The sequence below is a fragment of the Balaenoptera musculus genome, chromosome 3 (assembly GCF_009873245.2).
Source record: "Balaenoptera musculus isolate JJ_BM4_2016_0621 chromosome 3, mBalMus1.pri.v3, whole genome shotgun sequence".
In the NCBI taxonomy this organism is placed as follows: domain Eukaryota; kingdom Metazoa; phylum Chordata; class Mammalia; order Artiodactyla; family Balaenopteridae; genus Balaenoptera; species Balaenoptera musculus.
In genome coordinates this window covers 165,182,232-165,189,790 of record NC_045787.1, presented here as the reverse complement: position 1 = coordinate 165,189,790, position 7,559 = coordinate 165,182,232, and positions in this window count along the sequence as shown.

The following is a 7,559-nucleotide window of genomic DNA, read 5'->3' as shown; positions in this document are numbered from 1 at the left end:
CCTTTAGCCAGACTCATCAAGAAAAAGAGGGAGAGGGCTCAAAACAATAAAATTAGAAATGATAAAGGAGAAGTTACAGTGGATACCACAGAAATACAAAGCATCATAAGAGACTACTACAAGCAACTCTATGCCAATAAAATGGACAACCTGGAAGAAATGGAAAAATTCTTAGAAAGATATACCCTTCCAAGACTGAACCAGGAAGAAATAGAAAATATGAACAGACCAATCACAAGTAATGAAATTGAAACTGTGATTAAAAATCTTCCAACAAACAAAAGTCCAGGACCAGGGCTTCCCTGGTGGCGCAGTGGTTGAGAATCTGCCTGCCAATGCAGGGGACACGGGTTCGAGCCCTGGTCTGGGAAGGTCCCACATGCCGCGGAGCAACTAGGCCCGTGAGCCACAACTACTGAGCCTGCGCGTCTGGAGCCTGTGCTCCGCAACAAGAGAGGCCGCGATAGTGAGAGGCCCGCGCATCGTGATGAAGAGTGGCCCCCCCTTGACGCAACTAGAGAAAGCCCTCGCACAGAAACGAAGCCCCAATACAGCCAAAAATAAAAAAATAAAATCAATTAATTAATTAAAAAAAAAAAAAAAAAAGTCCAGGACCAGATGGCTTCACAGGTGAATTCTACCAAACAATTAAAGAAGAACTAACACCCATCCTTCTCAAACTCTTCCAAAAAATTGCAGAGGAAGGAACACTCTCAAACTCATTCTATGAGACCACCATCGCCCTGATACCAAAACCAGACAAAGATACTACAAAAAAGAAAATTACAGACCAATATCACTGATGAATATAGATGTAAAGATCCCCAACAAAATACTAGCAAACAGAATCCAACAACACATTAAAATGATCATACACCATGGTCAAGTGGGATTTATCCCAGGGATGCAAAGATTCTTCAATATATGCAAATCAATAAATGTGATACACCATATTAACAAATTGAAGAATAAAAACCATATGATCATCTCAATAGATGCAGAAAAAGCTTTTGACAAAATTCAACACCCATTTATGATAAAAACTCTCCAGAAAGTGGGCATAGAGGGAAACTACCTCAACATGATAAAGGCCATATATGAGAAACCTACAGCAAATATCACTCTCAATGGTGAAAAACTGAAAGCATTTCCTCTAAGATCAGGAACAAGACAAGGATGTCCACTCTCACCACTATTATTCAACATAGTTTTGGAAGTCCTAGCCATGGCGATCAGAGAAGAAAAAGAAATAAAAGGAATACAAATTGGAAAAGAAGAAATAAAACTGTCACTGTTTGCAGATGACATGATACTATACATAGATAATCCTAAAGATGCCACCAGAAAACTATGAGAGCTAATCAATGAATTTGGTAGAGTTGCAGGATACAAAATTAATGCACGGAAATCTCCTGCATTCCTATACACTAACAATGAAAGATCAGAAAGAGAAATTAAGGAAACAATCCCATTCACCATTGCAACAAAAAGAATAAAATACCTAGGAATAAATCTACCTAAGGAGGTAGAAGACCTGTACTAAGAAAACTATAAGGCACTGATGAAAGAAATCAAAGATGACACAAGCAGATGGAGAGATATACCATGTTCTTGGATTGGAAGTCAATATTGTGAAAATGACTATACTACCCAAAGCAATCTACAGATTCAGTGCAATCCCTATCAAATTACCAATGGCATTTTTCACAGAACTAGAACAAAAAATTTCACAATTTGTATGGAAACGCAAAAGACCCCAAATAGCCAAAGCAATCTTGAGAAAGAAAAACAGAGCTGGAGGAATCAGGCTCCCTGACTTCAGACTATACTACAAAGCTACAGTAATCAAGACAGTATGGTACTGGCACAAAAGCAGAAATATAGATCAATGGAACAGGATAGAAAGCCCAGAGATAAACCCACGCACATATGGTCACCTTATTTTTTATAAAGGAGGCAAGAATATACAACAGAGAAAAGACAGCCTCTTCAATAAGTAGTGCTGGGAAAACTGGACAGCTACATGTAAAAGAATGAAATTAGAACACTCCCTAACACCACACAAAGATAAACTCAAAATGGGTTAATGACCTAAATGTAGGGCCAGACCCTATAAAACTCTTAGAGGAGGGCTTCCCTGGTGGCACAGTGGTTAAGAAACCGCCTGCCAATGCAGGGGACACGGGTTTGAGCCCTGGTCCGGGAAGATCCCACATGCTGTGGAGCAATTAAGCCTGTGTGCCACGACTACTGAGCCTGCGCTCTAGAGCCCGCGAGCCACAACTACTGAAGCCCACATGCCTAGAGCCCATGCTCCACAACAAGTGAAGCCATCGCTCCACACAACTAAAGAAAGCCCACGTGCAGCAGCAGAGACCCAATGCAGCCAAAAATACATAAATAAATAAATAAACACATAGATAAATAAATAAATTTATTTAAAAAAAAAACTCTTAGAGGAAAACATAGGAAGAACACTCTTTGACATAAATCACAGCAAGATCTTTTCTGACCCACCTCCTACTAGAGTAAAGGAAATAAAAACAAAAAAGAAACAAATGGACCTAATGAAACTTAAAAGCTTTTGTACAGCAAAGGAAACTATAAACAAGACGAAAAGAAAACCCACAGAATGGGAGAAAATATTTGCAAACGAATCAACGGACAAAGGATTAATATCCAAAATATATAAACAGCTCATGCAGCTCAATATTAAAAAAACAAACAACCCAATCAAAAAATGGGCAGAAGACCTAAATAGACATTTCTCCAAAGAAGACATACAGATGGTCAACAAACACATGAAAAGCTGTTCAACATCACTAATTATTGGAGAAATGCAAATCAAAACTACAATGAGGTATCACCTCATACCAGTTAGAATGGGCATCATCAGAAAATCTACAAAAACAAATGCTGGAGAGGGTGTGGAGGAAAGGGAACCCTCTTGCACTGTTGGTGGGAATGTAAATTGATACAGCCACTATGGAGAACAGTATGGAGGTTCCTTAAAAAACTAAAAATAGAATTACCATATGACCCAGCAGTCCCACTACTGGGTATATACTCAGAGAAAACTATAATTCCAAAAGACACATGCACGCCAGTGTTCATTGCAGCACTATATACAATAGCCAGGTCATGGAAGCAACCTAAATGCCCACTGACAGAAAAATGGGTGAAGGAGATGTGGTACATATCCACAACGGAATATTACTCAGCCATAAAAGGAGAATGAAATTGGGTCATTTGTAGAGACGTGAATGGACCTAGAGACTGTCATACAGAGTGAAGTAAGTCAGAAAGAGAAAAACAAATATCATATATTAACCCGTATATGTGGAATCTAGCAAAGTGGTACAGATGAACTGGTTTGCAAGGCAGAAATAGAGTAGTGCGAGAAATGGGAAAAGAATGTACTGGGTTATCTCTCTTTAAAATGTAAAGAGCTTGGGACTTCCCTGCTGGTCCAGTGGTTAAGAATTTGCCTTCCAGGGACTTCCGTGGTGGTACAGTGGTTAAGAATGTGCCTGCCAATGCAGGGGACACGGGTTCGATCCCTGGTCCGGAAAGATCACACATGCCTCAGAGCAACTAAGCCTGTGTGCCGCAACTATTGAGCCCGCATGCCACAACTACTGAAGCCCACGTGCCTAGAGCCTGTGCTCCACAACAAGAGAAGCCACTGCAATGAGAAGCCCACACACCGCAACGAAGAGTAGCCCCTGCTCACTGCAACTAGAGAAAACCCGCGCACAGCGACGAAGACCCAACGCAGCCAAAATTAAATAAATAAATACATTTATAAAAAAAGAAAAGAGAGGATTTGCCTTCCAGTGCAGGGGACACGGGTTTGATCCCTGGTCGGGGAACTAAGATCCCACATGCCACAGGGCAACTAAGCCCCCACGCCGCAACTACTGAGCCCGCGCGCTCTGGAGCCTGTGTGCCACAACTAGAGAGCCCGCGCAGCACAACTACTGAGCCTGCACGCCACAACTAGAGAGAAGCCCACACGCCACAAAGAAGAGCCCGCGCCACAACGAAAGATCCCGCATGCCGCAACTAAGACCCGACACAGCCAAATAAATAAATAAAAGAAAAAAATATTTAGTATATAACCAAACATATTAAAAAATAAAATAAAATAAAATGTAAAGAGCTTATACGAATCGATTTTGATGAATCGTCCAACCAAGAGATGGAGAAGATGAGCAGAGAAATCACAAGTATCCTGGTGAAACAAGCCAACCAGCAGTGCTGATACACCAGGGAAAAGACAGTCGACTTTGGGAATTCTCAAAGATACTCATTGCTGATTAAAACTGCAACATCTTTTTGTCTGTTTAAACCGTGACTTTTTTTAAAAAATTGCAGAATATTGCTTTGGCTTGCAGCTTTCAGTATAAATGACAGCCTTCTGGAGAGCATTTGGCAACATGAACCAAGAATCATAAAGTGTTTGTCTTTTTCAAGCCAGTATTTCCACTTCTGAGAATTCATCCTGAAGAAATACGAGAAGCAGGCAAATATTTACACATAACCATACTCATGTAGTGTTTTTTTTAAAATTTATTTTATTGAAGTACAGTTGATTTACAATGTTGTGTTAATTTGTGCTATACAGCAAAGTGATTCAGATATATATATATATATATATAAATATATATTCTTTTTCATATTCTTTTCCATTATGGTTTATCACAGGATACTGAATGTAGTTCCCTGTGCTATACAGTAGAATCTTGTTGTTTATCCATTCTCTATGTATTAGTTTGCATCTGCTAATCCCAAACTCCCAATCCATTCCTCCCCCACCCCCTGGTAGCATTATTTTAATATTCACTTAGCACAAAGCTTACAGAGCACAGTTAAGTAAACTGCAGTATAATAACATGATCAAATCGGCTAGGCAGTCATTAAAAATGTGTTTAATGCTTTTAAGTATATGGAAAGATTATTCTAATGACACAGATTTTTTTTAACAATATGGAAAGTGTTTTCATACAGTATTCTAAGAAAAAACGATGCCTACAGGTGGAACCCAATATTTTTTTCTAGATTTTTCTGTGATTAAAAATCCCATTGCCAGGACTTTCCTGGCGGTCCAGTGGTTAAGACTCTGTGCTTCCACTGCAAGGCGGCACGTGTTGGATCCCTCGTCGGGGAACTAAGATCCCACGTGCCCAACAACACAGCCAAAAAGAAAAAAATAATCCCAATCCCTGTGAAGCACCAGGAATTCTCACTCAGTGCTGGTGGGAAGGCAAAATGGTCCAGCCACTTTGGAAGATGGTTTGGCAGGTTTTTATAAAACTAAACATACTCTTACTATATGATCCAACAGTCACCATCCTTGATATTTACCCAAGTGAGTTGAAAGCTCTGTCCACACAAAACCTGCACACAGATGTTTGCAGGTTTATTCATAATTGCCAAAATGTAGAAGCAACCAAGATGTCCTTCAGTAGTTGAGTGGATAAATAAACCGTGGTATATCCGGACAAGGAAATATTGTTCATCGTGAAAAAGAAATGAACTACCAAGCTATGAAAAGACATGGAAGGATTAATTATATTTATAGGAGAAAGAAATTTTTAAACTAATTCTATTTACAATATAATAGAAAAAATAAAATATTTGGGAGTAAATTTAACAAAAGAAGTGCAAAACTTACATTCTGAAAACTGCAAAATATTGTTGAAAAAATTAAAGAAGAGACATACTATGGGAAAAAAGAAAGACAAGACATGGAGGAACCTTAAAAGTAAAAGAAGCCAATCTGAAAAGGCTACATTCTGCACGATTCTAAATCTATGACGTAGAAAAGGCAAAACTATAGAAAGAGTGAAAAGATCAGTGGTTACCAGAGGTTGAGGGGTAAGGAGGGAATGAATAAGCAGAGTGCAGGGGATTTTTAGGGCAGTGGAACTATTCTGTATGATGCTATAATGGTGGGTGCATGTCATTATACATTTGTACCCACAGAATGAACAATACCAAGAGTGAACCCTAAAGTCAACTAGGGACTTGGGATGGTTATGCTGTGTCAATGTAGGTTCATTGATTGTAACAAAGGCACTTCTTCAGTGCCATGTTGATAGTGGGGGAGGCTGGTCGTGTGGGGCTGGGTACAGGGAGTATATGGGAACTACCTGTACTTCCTACTCAGTTTTGCTGTGAACCTACGATTGCTCTAATAAATAAAGTCTATTAAAAAAAATAAAATCCTAGGGGGCTTCCCTGGTGGCGCAGTGGTTAAGAACCCACCTGCCAATGCAGGGGACACAGGTTCGAGCCCTGGTCCGGGAAGATCCCACATGCCCCGGAACAACTAGGCCCATGCGCCACAACTGCTGAGCCCGCGTGCCACAACTACTGAAGCCCGTGCGCCTAGCGCCCGTGCTCCACAACAGGAGAAGCCACCACAATGAGAAGTCTGCGCACCACAATGAAGAGCAGCCCCCACTCGCAGCAACTAAAGAAAGCTCGTGCAGCAAGGAAGACCCAACGCGGCCAAAAATAAACAAACAAATAAATAAATAAATAAATAAAATCCTGGAAACTATATTCAGTAACTTGTAATAAACTACAAGGGAAAAGAACCTGAAAAAGAATATATATGTGTATATATATGTATAACTGAATCACTTTGCTGTACACCTGAAACTAACATGACATTGTAAATCAATTATGCTTCAATAAAATATGTATAAATAAAATAAAATCCTGTCGCCCTTACACCAGTCTTGAAAAGCTACACACTGTGCGATTCCATTTATACAACAGTCTCAGAAAGACTAAACTCTAGTGCCAGAGAACAGATCAGAGGTTGCCAGGGAAACAGGGGAGAGAGGAAGGGTGAGGTTACAAAGGAGCAGTGCAGGACTTCCCTGGTGGTGCAGTGGTTAAGAATCTGCCTGCCAATGCAGGGGACATGGGTTCGAGCTCTGGTCTGGGAAGATCCCACATGCCGCAGAGCAAGTGAGCCTGTGTGCCACAACTACTGAGTCTGCGCCTAGAGCCCTTGAGTCACAACTACTGAAGCCTGCACCCCTAGAGCCCATGCTCCACAACAAGAGAAGCCACTGCAATGAGAAGCCTGCACACCGCAATGAAGAGTGGCCCCGGCTTGCCAAAACTAGAGAAAGCCTGTGTGCAGCAACGAAGACCCAATGCAGCCAAAAATTAATTAATTAATTAATTTTTTATAAAAGGGGGCAGTGCAAGGGAATTTTGTCAAGTGATGGAACTGTTCTATATCCTGACTGTGGTGATGGTTATACACATGTTAATATGCACAGAGCTACATAACAAAGGAAAAAGTCAATTCTGCTTTACAATAATTAAAAAAATTTTAATGCAAAGAAAGAAAATCCTGTTGCCAGATCCTCAGCTGTCCTCAGTTGGCCCATAAGACCCTGTTGTGTTTGGGGCTCTGAATCAAGGTGTTATGTCTGGACCTGCTCCAAGCTAGAGATTCTCAGAAAAATGCACAAGGCTGCATATCTTGCAAATGATTTCTGAGGTCTGCAGCCCACCCAGGGGCCCTTCCTTTT